Below are 19,190 nucleotides of genomic sequence, written 5' to 3'. Positions count from 1 at the left end.
AAGGTCATATAAAAATATAAAAAGCTGACCAAATGTGAAATTAACAGCAGCCACACCAAATATTTCCTGTTATTTCAGTGTTTTTCAGGCACATCGTTGCTGCCTCGTCAGGCCAGCACATTTAATTCAGGACTTTTCACACTTTTCTGCAGCCCCAGACCTTTATTAGCGACGGGGTAAAAGTCAATGTGCCTCCCGCATTTTCAGACCCCACCGAAAAAAAGAAAAAAGAAAAAAAAAAAAAAAACACGAACTCCAACTGCCAATGCTGAGCAAGGTCGGCCAGGGGTCAGGCACAGCTCACGGATACGAGACGGATATCGATTCGCCGGGACAGGCCACGAGCACACACATACACACACACACACTTTCTCTCCCCTCCTCTTTTTCTCTACAGTCACAGGGCAGGCATCAGCCAATAGATCAGCCAAGGGCAGGAAACGGCCGGGGTCAGAGGGGACGCTGAGAGTGTGTGTGTGTGTGTGTGTGTGTGTGCGGGCGCACGTGTGTGATGATAAGACTAACAGCCTCCCGAAAGCCGCTCCACAACTATGGGACCTTCAGGCTGGGCCCATTCACCTGCGACCAACAAAGAAAATCACTCTGACCAAAAACTGATAGAGTAGTCATCTTACCTTATCTTCTGTGACTGCTTCAGCATCTTGCCTGTTATTGCTATGGCTTCTATCAATAGGCAGTTAATATTACCAAACACTTGTCACCACAGGACAGTGTTTGGGTGTATTTGGTTTGTCATTGTTATCCAGTGGCCTGGATCAGGGAATCCACCAACACCAGGAAAGAAGCTGGAGTCATGCTCGTAAAGCACCAGCAGTGCATGGGTCATCATTGAGTACTATGTATGATTGTTATACTCGAGTAAATACAAAGTTTATATTTCTAAGTTTTTATGGATGTGTGGTTAAATGCACAGGTGGACCGTATGTGTGAAAGTCTGAAGCAGAGGAGAGCAGGCAATGCTCCCAGGCATAGAGAGTAGGCCAGCTCTATCTTCCACTACTGTAAGGCAGGGCAGCATAGAGAAAACGAGTAAAGTGCACTGGGTTGCATCAGTAGAGTTCTGCGATATCTACAGTTCAAACCCAATAACTGCAACATACTCTAGCTCAGATACAAATATGTGAATAAATTAAGTATCTGTTGATGCAAACCCTAGTTTCTATCCTCTCTGAACCTTATCTCATTTTAGGTTTACACATAATTTTGGAAGACGTGGCTGCCCTCGAAATGTGGGGTACTCAGAAAGTCAATTTCTTGGTCATCTTGCTCATCTCTTACGCTCTTTTAGCTTGTTTCAACCACAAACTGCAGAAACACAGAGCAATTTTGATAAATAAGGAAACGACTACAAAAGAAAAGCTTCAGATACAAGACAGAGAAGATAGCGAGGCAGTGAAGGGGAAGTGAACTTCCCCCGCTGACGCTCTTGTTCCACAGCAAGAATCCCCCGGTCGGTAGCCTCAAACATCTGGTTCCAGTTAGCTCTCAGTGCTTTGACGCGTTTCCTGTGCTGCTGCTGTTGCTGCTGCTGCTCCACGCAGCCACGGCCACGACGCACACCCCTCCCAACAATCATGACAGCAAAACTCTCTTGAGATGATACACTGTAGGTCATACACATACATCTACTCTATGTTCAAACGAGCCAAGAGTGCTTGAGGCTGTACTCTGGCTTCAGTCTGTTACAGAAATGAAGGGGTAATGACATCATAGCAAGAGTTACATTAATAATCTGTGGCATTTCCAAATAAATGTTTTGATGCCATCACACATTTATATAACAAGCAAACATTACTCATCTCATGAAACCTAACACTGTATCTTTCTCTATGAATAATAGCAGCCAGTTCTATATTAAAACAGCAAATATGATGGAAGTAAGAGCTAGAAGAACAGGACAGTGACTTTACAAAAGAATTTATTTAGCCTTTTGTTCCCAATATGAAACTCATAGTAATACTTTCTTGAAACCAATCCACAGTGAGAATTTGCTCAGCAGTAGTGGTGCGTGCGTCACTCTAAAGCAAACATCTAATGCTGTTTATGTTTCGTACCTTAAGCTGAACCGAGGCAGTTTCCTGCCAGTTACACTGATGCAGCAATAAAGTATCGAAGCTTTGAGTCTGATACACGGTCACAAACAAGCTCAGAGGCACAGATTGTATTTTTGACCTGTCATGACACCATGTTATGTCACTCACTCTGTGTATGACTATAATGTTTCAGTGTAACTGCCCACATAATTAACAAAAACGCCTTCCAGTGAGGTGATTCCCTTTGTGGGGGAGTGGAAAAGGGTGAACCCAGAATGGAGAAATACATGTGAGAGGTAGAAAAAAACAAAAAACAAAAGAAAGAAAAAAAAAAACAACAAGGAGCCCACACAGCCCTGCTGCTGTGCAGAGGAACATTGTAACCTCGTGGGCTACACCGGGGATTACGGGTGGTGAAAGTGAGAATGAGGGGGTGAGAGGAGAGAAAGAAACCAAAGTGCAATGAAGAGGAGGTAAAGAAACAGGAAGGAGCTTCTCAAAGGCTTTCCTGCGTTGGAGGGACTCCCTGTACCACGCAAATTCTCTATAAACAGAACACAAAATCATTCTGTGAAATCACCATGTGACTGGAAATTTACTAACCTCGTGTTCGCCTACTCTTTAAAAAAAAAGAGCCAGGCCAGTTTCCATTTCAATTTTAGATTACACTACAGATGTAAAAACCCGGACATACAGCAAATCTAAGCAAACCAATATTTTCTTAGAGCTTCTTAAGAGTACAATAACATTGCAACTTTCAATATATGAATAATAGCGCATAAAGATGTCTCCATCTAAATTCAGTTTGCGGTAAAGCCGTGCTTCTTCTAGATTTAAAAAGCCACACTTTAATTGCTCCCAAGCGCGGGTGAGCATGACCAAATGAGGACAAATGAAAGTTTAAGGAGGCAGTATTGATTTGTGTGGAGGTCAGGGGTAGGTCACCCCTATCAGAGAATCAACAAACAGCCGCCAGCACCCTTCTCAGCTAAGCCAATCACCTTCTGACCTGGTCCACTGTTACCATGGCAAATGACCCTGAACCACACAGACCATAAACTCGGCTCCTTACCGAGTGAAAGCAGCAAAGCGGAGCTACGCAAAGATGGTGGAACCACAACAAATCTTTAATACAGATTTTACTCTGTTTTCCAATCTCCGGGGCTTGGCGAGTATTCAAAAAATAGTGCTACTTCAGCAGAGATGTGATCTGGTTGTGCTATTGATTCACAAAACGATGTATTAAAATTCATATAATTCCAATTGAAATGTAATTGAAAAGTAACAAATGAGGGCTTTTGCCTGTATGAATCATTAAACCCTTAAAGGAACATCAATTTAATGGTTTTACATGCAGTTTATCATTTGCTTTTGTGATTTTTTTACTCTACAAACGCAAAATTCTCATCAATACAATGATGACTGCAAAAATATCACCCAGTCATACCCTTCTTATAATCCAATTTTTTGTATCCATGTAGAAGGAAGAAATCTCAGACTCTTGTCTTATATCTACGTTTCCAAATTACCCTCCTCCTGCTCCTCCTTTTAGCCCACTCTCCTTCTAACACCCCTCCTTCCCTCCGAGGCAGGCAGGCAGTGGTGGTAACCAAGCCTCTGGCAGTGTGTTCCTATCCTGCAGGAGCCCTCAGGTTCCAACCTGTCAATATCCCAGGCAGCATCTTGGCTCTGCTGTGGCTCAGTTAACCTCCTCACCCACCGCTACAGCACAAGAGGCTCCTGTCCCTCTGCCAGCCCAGAGACAAGCACATTCTATTCCCCCCACCCCAAGCACTACTTCTCCTTCACCTCAAATACGCTCCTGCACCACAAACACTGAGCTCACATCTGTAAAGGGCAGCACTCTGGCAGCAAAAGCAAGCAAGATGGCAGCTGACGGTAGTTTTCTGCTCACTGACATCTCAGATGCTTTTGGATGACAGTCACGTTGGAAGCTCACTGAGGGTAAAGAGGGAGGATATTGGAGAAAAGCCTGAAGCCTGAAGGAAAGAAAAGCTCAGTGACTCGGTGACAAAGGTCCCGTCATCTCGTGGTCTGTATCAGTTTCAGAGAGAAGAGGGGTCGCTGTAAGAAAATGAATACATTTTTAAAAAGAAATCGATGTATTGACACAGAAACAGGAATTTCAGAGTGGTTTAGGAGTATTTGTAATCTACAAACGCACACAGGCCTGATCCCAACTGTGGTAATAAGCGTGTGGCAGCATGTCACCCATCCCATCTCAAAACACACGCACTCTCTCCCACACACACACACACAAACACACACTCCTCCGTGCCTGACTGCGAGGCACCGTGGCTGTCTGCTGGGAGCTCAGGTTACGGCCGACCAGACTTTATGGAAGCCTCTCTCCCACACCCACTCCCCCTCCGCAGGGCTCCGGAGGAGGTATCGAGTTGCCGGTTCAGCGCCGGCCAGGCTTGGAGCTGGCGGCGGCTTGTGATCTTGGGTGCCTGTGTGTTTTATCTCCCACTCTTTGAGGATATCAGCACACAGCGCTGCTGTCTCTTCAGGTATGTAGGTGTGATTTACATAGACCCTTCGTGCTCATGCACGTACACACAAAATGCGGCCTCCTTCTCAGCACCTGTATTCTATATTCCCACATGCAATAAGAATAAATGAGGAACAAAAGTATAAAGCGCTACATTTTCTCACTTAGAAGGAGGCTTCTTTGAGTCTTATTTGAAGATGTTCATATCTGATTTTGCTTTTACCTTTGTAGAAGCACCTTCAATTTTTACTAATTCATTTTAAAGCAATGGGATTTCAATTTTCATCTTTAGATGGTCTCTAACTCTTGCTTCTATACATGAACCAAGTCGACAACAAAGTGACACTGAAGAAAAATTCTGATGACTTTCTGGATAATGAGTGAGATCAGAAGTCTCAGTAAAAGTTGCTCCAAAACCATGATGAATAAAACCAAAACTATCTGCAGCTATAGGGTGGATACTACAAGAGCTAAGAGAAAATACTGATATGTTGACTGACTCAACACCTTATATGGGACTGGTTTCAAAACCCAGCACAACTTCTTCACAACTGAAATGACACGTAAAAGCAATGGCGTGCCCCTTTAAGAAAAGACTCTCTGTTTCGTGACTCCTACAATTATTCATACATAACCAAAGACCATCACCACAACACCTATGTCCCTTCCAAACCCCATGATGCTATCTGTGCTCTGAGAGAGTGACTTGCTAAAACCCCGTCTATGAGAATCTCATTGTGGCACATTTGCATGAAGGAGTCGCGGGAAAGGTGCACTCACGGGTCAACATCGAACACGCCATCTATATTCAGGGACCTTGTGACGGTTCTACCACAAGCTCGCTTGCTAGCCCGGCTTGGAACGGCACTCATGAATATTGCATGGGGACATCTGCCACCTCTGAATTATAGATCTGTGGAGGCCCAGCATATGGGAACAGCCCAGCAAGTGCTAATGGCTAGCTCACCATGACAAAATATGGGTTAGAGGCACGTGAATGATAGTTGGGTCATGCAACCTTTCAGTCATGTGAATGTGAGGCGGATTATAAATGTGATTATTTACATGACTGTGTATGTGTGTGTGTGTGTGTGTGTGTGTGTGTGAGTGTGTGCGCTTGTGTGTTCATGTATGTGGAATGAGGATGGATATAGTTATTTGACCACAAACAAGCAACCAAATTACAGACATCTAACTTGTTCATGTGACTGTGAGAGAGCCAGTAAATCACACCATGTGTAGCCCATGTAACTCTGAAGCTAATGCGACTTTCTCACATGGGGAAAAGTCAACAAACGAATTTCCACACAGGAATTAATAAAAGTCAGTCGATCATTTTAAAACACATCCCAACGCTAAACTTGTGGATGTAAAAAATGAGACTCGGAAACCCTCAGCCTAACAAGCAATGGTTAATATCCCTGAGCCTTTTATGTAGGCTTCCTCCAGCTGAAGTGCAGCTTGCTTGAATATTCTATACTCTGGTTGCAGGGCCTGCTCTTTAAAGAAGAGAGAGGACAGGAGGGGGTTGGAAGGATGGGGGGTTTATTTTCTTCCGGCCCAGTCGAGCAGGAGGCCTGGTCTACCCGGGACCACTTCGATCTACGCCTTTCTCTCCGGGATTATCCTCTTATCAGCGCCGCAAAAGCCAGGCTAAGAAGCGCCAGTAATTAGCCTATCTTTAATTAACAAGCACTTTGCTTCAAAACCACCCACAGTCCATGTAGGCTCCCACTTGGAAGGCAGTCAGCGCCGGCGCAAGGATGAGCAGACTTAATCTTGTTTTTGTCTGAGTAAGAGAGCGTGAACATGTAGAAAAGGGCAAAGTTCATTTTCAAGTAGTTGGAGAGTCACACCATGCAGAAACGTCCCTCATGCATGCTCGATCGCAAACAAGCCTTTCTACACCGCAGGTTTCAAAGGGAATCCTACCACCCACCACTGTTCCACTTTGTTGTGCAAGTGTTTATAATGTGTGTGTGTTCATTTGAGTGTGTACACTAATGGGTGGATGGATAACCACACTCAAATTATGCTACCACTCACCATCATTCACAGACCTAACTTTCCAGGTTTACTGAAGCCTCCGCCGAGCCTGCAGTGGAAACTTGTGTGGGAGAAGATGAAGGACAGAAGTGACTTCCATGCACCTCGCTGAAGATTAGAAGAGAGTAGGTTCACAACCCCACTCTAAACTGCCACCTTTCGGAGAATACATAGTTCTGAATACTTGCTATAAAGTGATGTGGTAAACAGTAGCACAGCTAAGTGGCCTGCTAAGTCACATTATGGTCATAGATCACCAAGCACCGGGTTATGGCTGGAGCAAGAAGACGGCTCCAGATGAAAGGAAGAAGTGCAGACTATGAAAAAGAAGGTAAACCGTGCCCTAGCTCGGCCTGGCCCTGGCAGTGCCAAGCGGGAGGGGCGGCCCCAGCATGCATACATTAGCGGTGCTTAGGCGCACTAATTGCTTCTCACTTAGACAAATCTCCTGCAAATCACGGCTGCGCCGCCAGCACTGCCCGAGCCCCCCGGGATGGAGAGACGGCAGGCAGGCGGACGGAGCGAGAGGCAGGAGGAAGAAGAGGAGGAGGAGGAGGGGGGTGGCAAGTGGAGCGTGTGTACCAGAGGCGCCTTGGAGCAGGATGGAGGAGGGAGGAAGGAGAAGGATTGGGGGGTGCTCCCATGAGAATGGAGAGAAACGAAGAGGAGAGAAAGAGAAAGAGAGGGAGAAGCTTCAACACTTCAAGAGGCTCTCTCTCTCTCCATCTCTGCTCATCCATAGTCCAGGCTGAATGCCCCCCACCCCAACCTCTTACACCCCTATGCTCAGAAGCCCCACCGCTGCTCCGCTCCTCCAACGCTCCATCCCTCAATCCCTCCACCTCACCACCACCCCCCCCCCTTCCAAGCTCTCAGATCTGTGCTCTGCCCCCTCGCTCGCCCCTCCTTTCTCACACTCCCTCCCTCTCCATCGCTCTACAGAAAAGTGGAGGAAAGATGAAACTCTACAAAGAGGGGGAAAAAAAGAAAAGAAAAAAAATCAATAACACAGATGGATAGCTGGATAACAGGGTCCGGCATGCTTCAGCGGTGAGGCAATCCAGAGGGTGCCCACACAACTTCCACAAAGGCGGAGAGATGGGCAAAAACAAGACGCTGGAAAAGAAGGTGGTGATCAGCCTCAGGAAGTCAACATCACCCGCAACACACAAGTACACACTTGCTCACACAGAAGAGTGCTCTCTGCAATGTATGGCTGCACCCATACACAGACACCCACACACACAAAAACACCCAATATTTCCACAGATGAAAATATAAACAAAAATAAATACGTTTGTTGGAATTACTCATCCTATCCTCAGCCCCACACGGCTAATTGGGGAAATGCTACAACACAATAATAGTCATCAGATAACCCGAGGTAAAAGAAAATAGCCCTCTGTAACAATAAGATAGAATACAAGAGATCAATATTATTGCCAGGTTTATTATTCTGCTGGTGTTAATTCGAATATTGGGTGGCTGAAGGCAACATTTCTCTCTTTAGCAATGGTTTAAAGTAGACCCAATCACAAGCACTGTATACAATTTACTAGGGGAAAAAAAGGACCAGGAGTCAGATCTAATTTTTGAGTATATTCCACCATGACTTAGTACAAGTTTGTGGTACTTTTTCCTCAAACTTTTTAGTTGCTAGTGAGGTCTTGTATAGGGAGACACTGAGCTCATTCAAGTCTAAAGCAATTCATGGACAAAGTTGTCTGGGAAAGGGCAGAGAAGCAGTGGGCATCCAATAAAATTACACTCAGGAGAGGTGAGGGAAGAGCTTGGCAGTAGTCCCCAACAAAGAAGCAAACTTAGTTCTACTCAAGCGCACAACTAGAGCAAAGGAAAGCATTTCCAGATATTTTCTGAGCCAAAGACAACAAAACAACGGCTCAAACTTTCTTAATTTCTTATACAAGATTACCGTTCAGAGTTCAGAGGCCTTGAGGAGACAGATCTAAATGAAGATTAGCATCAACACTTGTGTTTTTTTTTTTTGTTTTAATTAATTAATTGGGGAGATAAAATTAGTGGTAATGGAAAAAAAAGGTCTATATGTAATATAAATATAAAATATGAAATGAGAGCTGATCTGAACAAATGTAGATACCGATTACCTCAATTCTATTAGCTTGAGCTTTCCCCTTCTTCTTCTTCACCCTTTCCTCCATAAAGATGAAATTTGACGGCATCCCCTCTCCTCTCCTTCATGCTCAGTGTTGCCACCTCAGTAGCTGCATATGCAGAGACCACCCTCACTAACGTCACTCATTTTGTTCTATAAGCAGGCCTGAAATATGACAGTAAGAACCAAGTTCACAAAAGTGCTACAGTGGTTTCTCCTAGTAGGCTTTCAAGGGGTAAAGAGTTACAATTCACATTTAGGGAGACAAAATTAAGACAATGTTTCTTTCTTTAAGCTCTGAAATACCTGTTTGAGCCATCTTACCTGGGATCATTGCAAGCTAGCTTAACATAATCAGGCTTACTAAGAATAAACCTGGATTATCCATTTAGTTTTCTTGTAAAACACACAGGCACTGGGATAATCAGGGCCATCTATCAAATGTCAAAGCGGTTAAAAAAAAAAAAAAAAAAAACTGTTAGTGGTAACACAACCTACTGTCTGTGTCAAACAGTACCTTATAACAGCCCTTTATCTCTCAGGCCATGTGTGATGCACTTCTGCATGGTCTTTCCTCCCACGAAACCAGTGCAGATTGGGTGTGATGCTTTTAGCGACTGTGGGAGAGGTGACAGGGTGAAGACTTCATTATAATGAATGTCAGCGATGACCCCAATCTCCCATATTCACACATCACACATGCACATACACATGCAAATGCACACATGCATATATTCCACCCAGCTCTGCTCCTACAGTCCAATCTTTGCTGAAATTACTATAATCCTCCCTTGGGCATAGTGGTTCTTCTCTCTGTGGCCACGCTGAAGCTGTCCTCAGCAAGCTATTGCAGGTCTGTTACAGTTGGTAAGTGACCGAGGTACATTTGATTATTTACTTTTAACACATTTTATTTTTTTCAATGTATGAAGATTTCAGAATTCTCTTGTCTGAGTTAAAATGCTGAAGGTGATTAGGGTGCAGACTGCGCCCAGGTTTGAGATTAAGCCTGTTAAGTCAAATCAGAGTATGTCTAAACTTCTATTTAGAGCTCTGTAGTGGTTTTGTTCAGTAGTAGTGATAAAGTTGATAATGAAAACTATTTAAACTGACAATTTGTGATCAATTAACACAAACATTTCAGACATTTAATCCTTCATTTAAACATTTTCCCCCCAATATAATAAATCAGCAGCACCATCTACTGTCTACTCCCTACCTAAAACGGAGACACAAACTAGACCCCAACTGCAAAATATGTGCCTACTGCGCCATCTTATGGAGACAAGCAGAAAACTCAACTCCCAGCAGGCAGATACAGAATATGTAGCTTTTCTTTGACTGCAATATTTGTATGGCCACATTTACAGAGGACTGAAACACGGAAATCTACACTAGTTTTACAATGATAAATATATTAGACATAACACATAATGGGAGATGGTAATACATATTAGCATACCTTATGTGAACTAGTATTATTCTAATATGAAATCCATGAAATCCTGGATTGATGCTCGATACTAGAAGAAGACAACCAAACGAGATTAATCAATAGCTTTAATTTCATGGGGGGTTTTGTGTTGATTTTCATGTTTTCTAGCTACTAGATGGCTAATCCATCACTGAATACAGACCTGGATTAGGTCAAGCACAAAATGGAGTGGACGTTAGCATTCAAGTGTTGCTGACTGTCAGAAAAATAACTAGAATAAAACTTAAAATAGCGATTATACAAAAATCTGAATAGTTATCCAAATCATGCCAGCACATCATAATTTGTAGAGGTCAAAGCTTTTGTTATATTGTTGTGCAGGTTGGTTTTGGGCTGCAAGACTCTTACACCCTAGTATTACTGACCTGTGAGATCTACCCTGATTAATCCTGTTATCTGTGCAGCTCTCATGACTGAGGGCAGCTTTACATTGAATTTTAATTGCAAAGAGATCAGATTTGCAAATTTCAATAATGTTTAGTCTGTCCCACCTGATATTCCTTGGCTTGTGTGACAAATTCCAGAGCAGGATTAGAGTTGACCTAAAAAATATCAATACTTTAAGGTTCAGAGGAATGGATACAAGAGTTAATCCCCTGCAAAAAAAACAAACAACAAAAAACAAACAAAAACATGTAGTATCTGTCTTATCTGAGACAATCCATCATTTCCTTTAATTCACCACATTTCTGCAAGCCTCACAATTACCATCTTGGGAGTGAGTGATTTGTGTTCTTTCATAAGCATGACCAGACCAGAGCTTTTATTGTGGTCTCACAGAAACCCAATGATGTCTCCCTTTTCTTTTCCTTTTTTTAAAGTCGCATTATGCAAAATACTACTATTCATTTGGTTACTCTCTTTTACGTTTGCAAGCATATCTCCAATATAGCTCTAAGCTAAAAAAGCTTTATGAATTACATTTTATTTTATGTACGTTACTTGTTGGTAAAGATCAATAGATCACCATTGAAACTATTTTTGCTTCAGGGAGAAAAAAAATAAATAAAAAATAAATAAATAAACAGCAATCAGTGAGAAAACAGTAACTGGGTGTAGCTCTTTGAGTATGTGTGCAGCCTTCACAGTGTTTGTATGGACTTTAGGGGGGGGGCACATCACCTCTGCATCATAATATGAAAGCACAAAACTAGATAAAAGCTCTTCATTAAAGGGTAAGAATTATTTTAAATTACATGTTTTTTGTAATCTTGAAAACATGTTAAGCAATCTTCACATTTAGGTACTTAAGTGTACCTTGTGCTTGCTAGCACTGCTAGGAAATGTATCAATTAGTAATTAAAAAGCTAATTTTATGTGTTGTAATGTCAATAATTTTATGGTTTAACTAACAGGGGAAAACACCATAGCTGCATTAAATTACCCAACTAAAAAGTGTCATACTAAAGACATTAAAACAGCTGCGTTTTAGACAGCTAACTGTTAGCAACATTAGCTAAGAGCTATCCAATATTTAATTGCTAGAAGCCATTTTGGCATTTGGTGACTAACTAACGTTATTTTATACTTTCTAGATTAGTTCTCTTTAACGAGGACATTATAATTACTAACTTTACGTTAAATGCCCGCGACTGTCATCATTATTTACCGGGTCACTGTTTTTTCCGTTTAAAATAGAGACTGTATATAAAAGAAAGTGGGAGCTGTCTTTGGTCCTATGTTTTTCATTGGATGCTGCCAGGAAAACAGCTGACTTCCTACTACCAAATTTAACAACATCCGGTTACTTTCAGTGTAAAATACTTATTTGGGATATATGTATGCTTAATTAGGGGGGAAATTATTGAATTACAAACTCAACTAATGCTTTTTGCACTAGAAAATATATGTTAAGCAAGAACCTTACCTCTTCTACAAATCAAATATGCAAACTACAGGCTTTTATTGTGAAAAAAGAGAGTATTTTACAGCATAGCGCTAATTACGTTAAAAAGTCCACTAACACAATCCAAAAACAATTTTAAAACTAGGTCTAGTCAGAATCTAAAAAACTGTAAATTGGGCTGAAATCAAATAATTGGCCCACCTCCAGTGTTGACGTCTGACAAAATAAATACCTTCTTATATTTAGATCTTTCTTGAATCAGGTTGACTGTGTATGCACAAATCAAAATCTGGATCAGAAACAGCTTCAACAAAACAATTGAGGGAATCGAGAGAATCCTCCTCTGCATGTCTTATTTCTTATTAATAGGTAGCCTGTATGCATTTTTACATTTGATCAATTCTGAGTGCACAATCAGAGCTAAAAGCCCCCTCCTCATCACCTTTGACTGCAGCACAGTTCACTTCCTTGGACACTCTCTGATCACAAAAGCACAAAACTGCGTGAACAATGCTACTGGCAACTCCACATACTACTATTAGGTAAGTTGATTCTTAGCAAATTATGTAGTAAAATTGCTAGATGAAGTGCATTTAGTGGATTTTGGGCTGGGGGGGGGTTAGAGAAAAGGCCTTATGAGATCAGTAAATTATAGCACACAGTAAATCCTTAAATGTCTTTTAAATTCAGCAGAACTCCTAAAAGTAATGGTATTCCTTGTTTCAACAGAGTCATTATTCTCTGACTTGCATCAATTGCACACTTATGTTGTAGATAGTCTTTGCATATTGAGTCTTCATGTTCAAACTGGTTTTGCAGATAAATGTTACTCGGAGGAGCCAAAGTTTTGCCAGAGTCCTTAGAGGCCCCCCATTAAAATCAACCACAGTCCACAAAAAAGCTTGACAAAAGACAGATGAATCCTCTTTAGAATTTCTGTCCAGGTGAAAAATGTTGAAATGTGTTTTATATAATCAACCTTGGCACTCTGTCTCCCTCTTCTGGTCAGCCACCGATAAAAACGACAACAATAACATTAAAACTGGTTGTAAACCATTGTTTATAAAATTAAATATTGTTTTGGAGTTTGGAAGAATCTTTGCTGAACACTGAAATGATCCTAAAATACCAGAAGTTGAAAGCTTTAAAACCACTACCAAAATTTGTGTTTGGGAAAAAAAAAAGAAGATTAATTTGGCATGAAGACTTTTTATTTAAAAGAACAAATAAATATTTTGTTTGTAACTTTTCACATCTTGACTCGTGATGACTTAATATTGAGTCAGTGACCTTCTGGTCCACCTCCAAGGTGACAGCCCTCTCTAAGGGTTAAATACCTGGTACTTTCCACCAGTCGTTTTAGAAGTGAAGAAGTCTCTTGGATGAGAGGTGAAGTCCAATCACCTTCTTTTCAAGCGCTCAAGACTGCTATGACCTGGAAGATTGAGAACCTATACCGACATATCCCCATGTAACAGCACAAACACTATGTTTTTACATACATAATCTATTTTTGGATTTTCACTTATTCACGAGGGGTCGCCAGCAGGTTTCTGCATGGTTGAGTCGGCAGATTTTTACATTGGATGTCCTTCCTAATGCTGTTCCACGGGGACTGGTGTCTCCTCCCAGGAGATCTTTCACTTGTTAGGCAAATATGTGAACCACTACACCGCAGAGCCACTATTTGCATAACTGCTCTTCCCGTGATGACAGAACAACTGCAGGTGGGGCACATACAAATCCGGCAAAAACATCAATCTACTTTGAATGAATATGATTAGGTAAAATTACATTTGAATTGGTTATTGTTAAGGATTAAAAGGAATTGTGGGTTGTCGGGTACAAGCGTTCCTCTTAAAGTGGGGCTCACCAGAAAAGGTGACTGCAACTAATTTGTGAAGCAAATTGTTTGAATTTTTTTGTTTATCAGAACTGTGTGACACAAATAAGTCCGTAAGGGTGCGAAGTATCAAAGTTTTTGATCATAATTATGTTTTTTTTTTTTTTTTTTTAAAGAAAAGACTGATCTGAATGAACCGAATGCAACTTCATGACTAAAGGTTTTGTCGCCATTTCAACTATTTTTGTTACAACCAAACTAAGGCTATAAAATGTGAATATTAACTCATACTGTGATCTGGATAAACTTCCAACAGATTAATGTTAGGGGATCACAGCACACATCCACGATATTACGCTTAATAATGACCGACGGGGTGTGCAAAATATTATTTTTATTAAATAAAATATATGTCTTTATGCCTAATTAACCTTTTACCACCTGCTACCTTTTAATCTTTTCAAGTATGAGTCAGCGGAGTATATTTTTCTTATTGTCCATAAATCCTGGAGATTATGAATACATCCCAACACGTGCATGTGCAGCTTAGAGACAAACAGTTAAACATTTTTTAAGATTTACATCTTCGGTGGGGATTAACTGGCTTGGGGTTGAGTAGCTTAAACAGGGTATCAGAAAGTAATGAAAGGCAGACTTTGCAGAATTTATTGACATTAAAAAGGTTTAAAATTTTTACCTTTAAGCTAGCGGCAAATAAGAACTTGGTTTAGATAGTGTACAAAAATGACCACAAGCCATCTGGAGTCATAAAAAGGACAATTAGTGAGGGGAATGCATTATATTTTATTTAGCTTTTAATTCCTGTTGTTCCACCTTGTCTCACCAACCCGCCCACACATAAAAACAGCACACAGTGCACTCAACTCTGTGTACTCTTAAAATCTAAGCTGCCTTTTTTGGATTTAAACAATATTGCAGTACAATAAAAAGAACAGTGTATGTGATCTTGTAGGTTTTTTTTCTTTCTGTGCAACCTTTTTATCTTCAGCTCCTTTTCATGGTGTGGTCCCTATGTGTGCGCGGCGGGCGGAGAGGCTCGCGGACAAACAGAGTGTGACAGGTCCGCTCAGCCGAGCCGGGATAGAGGGTCACGCCTACAGCAGCGCTCGAGACAAGGTCAGCCGCGATGAGACTGACGAGCAGCACTGGTGGAGATTACACATGATAAGCCTCCGCTCGCCCAGTGGCCTCTTCGCTCGCTCTCATTTTCCCCTCCCTTCCCCTTCACAGCCGGCCTTCTCATATCTCTCTGCCACAATGTCAAGTGTTTACCGTTTTAGTTTGCTTCACTGAAAGCCATTTGGTATGTTCAAACATTTCTGCCTCCCTGGAGCGCTGCTTGCGCAGGGACATATTTTCTTTAATGAGGGCAAGCAGGCAATGCAAGAGACATCTTTCACTGCCTGCTTTTATTCATACACACCTAGAGACACACACAAACACACGGCAAGCGACTTCTTGATTTAGACACCTTACACTGTACTGTTATGAGCACAGACAGTTAGTGAACCTGCCACATTTCCCTCCCACGCAAAAGTCGCTGAGCTGTTTCTGTCAGCAGCGAGTGGGAGAACGTGGCACCACAGCGTGTTTGCTAACAGTTAGGAAACCCAGCAAAACGCACACACACACACTACACAAACACAACCTTATCAGTGTTTACACATATTGTCTGCTGAAGCTCGTGTATGCACAGCGTGCATGCTGCAATAAAACTTACATCGGCCTGTTTCCACTACATCTGCTAGCTGTGTGAGTAATCAAACTGCATGGGCAGGGTGTGTGTGTGTGTGTGCGCGTGTGTGTGAAGAGAAGCCACTTCATGCCATCTGCATGTGCAGAGCATGCTGAATGTGAATCTGAATAGAGATACAAGGCAGTTGGTTTCTCCCCCCTTTTTTGCAGCTCAACACTCAACAGAATCAGTGTGTGAGTGCTGAGGATCACATGTTTGCCAGAATTAATTAGCTTTCAGCTAATAATCTGACCATATTTGCAGCCAGCAGTAGAACATGTTGCCAGATCAAATGAAAAAAAAAGAAGACTCCGAGCAAAAAATTAGCTCAGTGTTCATCTGCCTGAAAAAGGAAAAATAATGACTTTCCCCTGCTTTAAAAAGAAGAAAAATCAAAGTGAAACTTTAATAATCTTCCATTAATTGGTGCACATGCCATCTGGAGAAAGCCACACTTTAAATAAGAGAAAAACTTTTCCACACAGAGGCATACATGTGCATTTCCACTAGAGGACTCTCTGCACCGCCTTCCCTCCGAATGACATCATGATGCACATTGAAAGCAGATGTGCTGGACGGGTTACAGCGCTCCCTGAAGAGGGCGGCCTTGTCAAGTGCCTTTTAAAGAACCTTTGAAATACACCATGCTCTGCTCTTGTTTCATGAATTAACAGGCTTACACACCCACTGCAAAGAGAAGGTTTACCGCTGCCTCGCGCACAAACACCTAACAAAAAAGAGAAAAAATCTAAAAACCAGCTATTTTTGTCATATGGGGGAGAAATGATCAAAAATATTCACAGCAGTGCTTTAACAAAACAAAAACAAAAAGGTCAATCAAATAAACCGAACGAGCACAAGCTGTAAAACGGTTTAATGGTCGACTGCAGCCCCTGTGCCAGCGCCGCGTTCAGCTCAGGCAATTGCAGCTCATGTGGCGAGCTCGCTGCTCTTTGTTCTAACCAGAGCATATGCCACAAGCCCTCACTGCTTTTCCTCAACAGCTGCTAAGCCCATTAAATCTGCAGCCAGCCACAGGAGTGGAGGGCGTGCAGGGAGGGAAGGAGGGAGGAGGGCTCGACTAAGCCGTGCACTGTTCCTCCGTAACCCCAGGGGCTGCTCCGCGGAAATGTTCAACACGAGAACACATAATCGGGATGAGCGCTGCACGTTGACGTGCTATATCTGTTCATTAGATTCACTTTAATCCCGATTATTACGGCATCGTCGCTGTCATATGTGCTTGGATCATGTGACCTAAAGTAAAGCTATATAAAGAAGATGCACTCAGGCTGCTCTACGAGGTGCCTTTAAAGGAGAATTTATGAGCAGTGTGGTGATTATCCGGCATCCATTCCGCATCATTTAGTGAACTAACACTGCCTGTTTGCTCTGCAATCCTGTGCCTCAGGCTCCGGAGCTCAATGGCTCCCAGTGCCTCTATTTGCTGTGCTGCAGGATATCACAACACTATTCATTTCCAGGCTTCACATCACCCCATTAAATTGACCTGTCCCTCTGCACAGTATTAAAAATGGCTTTATGAAGACTTTCCTTTCACGCGCGCACAAATAAAAAGGGGGGGGACAGTATAGCTCTTCTATTTTGTCTCTGTATGGCTCATTTCGAGGCTCAGTGATTTGCCTGGATTTGCTTCACACCTCCATCTCGAGGGGGCTTCAGCTTGTCCATAACCTCGCTGCTCTCAGCTGGTGAAAAGCTCCACAGCCAAGGGATTAACCACATCCTGTGATTAGCAGCCCACTACTTCACCCAAAGGAGGATTTTACACTCAAATCACAAACACCGCCTGGATCACAACGCTTAAAAGATGCCGTTTTCATTCGTGTCATTATAGAGATATCAACCGTTTCTGCCATTACACTGATGGCATAAATATTTACACGCAGTTATACTTATTATAGTGTTATCAGATCAAATATTAAACTCTAGTAATCTGTGGTAAGAGCAAACAAGGGACTAAGCTATATTGTAAATATATAAGTAAATCTATAATACTGCACTTTTAGGAGATGCTTCATGTAACAGTAAGGGAGAAAAATGGATGATTTACATTTTCTTTCCTTTATAATTGGGCATAAAATGCCGCTTTATGCTCGCAGCCTTCATTAAACAAACCCTTACCAGTGTAATGTGGATTCTTTGCAGCCTCTTGACTTACACATTCAAACAGAGCGTGAAAAAATAGTAGCACAGATATGTCCATTTGCTTTAAGACATTTCAGCCCACAGTCTTATTATCTTGTGAAATGAAGCAGAAAACGTGTGGTGCGGGTAAGGCAATAGGCAGAGAGAAACCAGGCCTCGGTGTAAAATATATGATGACAGTGGTGCTGGAGATGGTCTATTACTGCTGAATCTTCCCAGAGATGCTATTTTCATCCAGAATAAATTGTATTCTGGAGCAGGGACAAATATTGTGCTCGCCTCCTCTTCTTTTGATAACCAAGGTGAGCGAGGAGGCCTGGGGCAGCATGCATTTAAACATCTTTTTTTTTTTTCTTCTTTCTCCATCTCCGAGGTGGTGCTTGTCCTCGGGGCCTTGAAGGCTGCTGCTGCCCGCCCGCCGGTGAGTTTATCTGCCAGCACAGTGGCCGAGCACTCTCTTCCATGGACTCCAACTGAAGATTAATTACACAGCAGAGGTGAGGGGAAAAAACAAAGGCCAATCCATCTGTGTCAGGGCAAGTGGACAGCCCCACGGCGCAGCGGGTGAAAGCACTGGCAATGCCATCTATCACGGGGTCGGCTACAGCACAAACACAAGGTCAGGGTGCTCCTTGTCCCCAAGCAGCAGTGTGGTAGCCCCACTTGCACCCCAGAGCCCTTATTTGGCCCCAAGGCCCCCTTCTTCTTCTAGCTATAGTCCTTAGCACAGCAGTAGGTGAGGCTAACCAGTTGCCACACCACAGGGAAAACCAGTAGCGGGCTTCTCCGTGGTAGCAGGCAACTGACAGCATACTATCAGTCCTGGCCCACAGACTGATGATAGCTGAGGAAATTGCTAAGGAGTAGAAGCCATTTACTGCCTGTGATTTATTTAGCTTTGGTGCTGTTGCTACCCATAGACAGGCAGGCTTTTATAAAGCCACCACAGCAAGCATGACAGGCCAGGGTCGAACACGCGCTGTCTGCATAATGGGAGACTCTGTGAAGCTGCTCTATAGCATGTTAGGCCAGTCGGTTAATGATAGCGGCACCTGATTCCCCCCCGAGTCACATCTGTTGTGCAAAATAAAACACATTTATGGTTTGATTTATCTGGAAAAGTGTCTGTGTGAGGATTTGCAGCTTTGCTCCTTATTTCACTCTAAACTGAAATTTTACAGTTTTTATTCTTAGAAGAGAAAAAAAAGCTAATAATAATTGTTGGTTACAGCCCTAATGGGAGTAGGGAGTATGTATCTAGACTGAGAGGATCATATAGCAAGCTCAGCACAGCAGACAGTAACGACAATAATAAGCATTCCTTTAGGGGAG

The 19,190-nt window shown here is 42.4% G+C and overlaps 1 long non-coding RNA gene across 1 annotated transcript; it reads left to right on the top strand.

Annotated features, from left to right (window-relative positions):
• The first annotated feature begins 11,312 nt into the window (after positions 1–11,312).
• Positions 11,313–18,918, top strand: LOC120435378. The gene is made up of 4 exons (XR_005609686.1): positions 11,313–11,419; positions 12,545–12,632; positions 14,943–15,070; positions 18,232–18,918. It is a non-coding gene; the product is annotated as an uncharacterized LOC120435378 (long non-coding RNA).
• Positions 18,919–19,190: the final 272 nt, after the last annotated feature.

Source organism: Oreochromis aureus, linkage group 20 (assembly GCF_013358895.1).
Source record: "Oreochromis aureus strain Israel breed Guangdong linkage group 20, ZZ_aureus, whole genome shotgun sequence".
NCBI lineage: Eukaryota > Metazoa > Chordata > Actinopteri > Cichliformes > Cichlidae > Oreochromis > Oreochromis aureus.
This window is presented reverse-complemented; position numbering and strand designations above follow the sequence as displayed.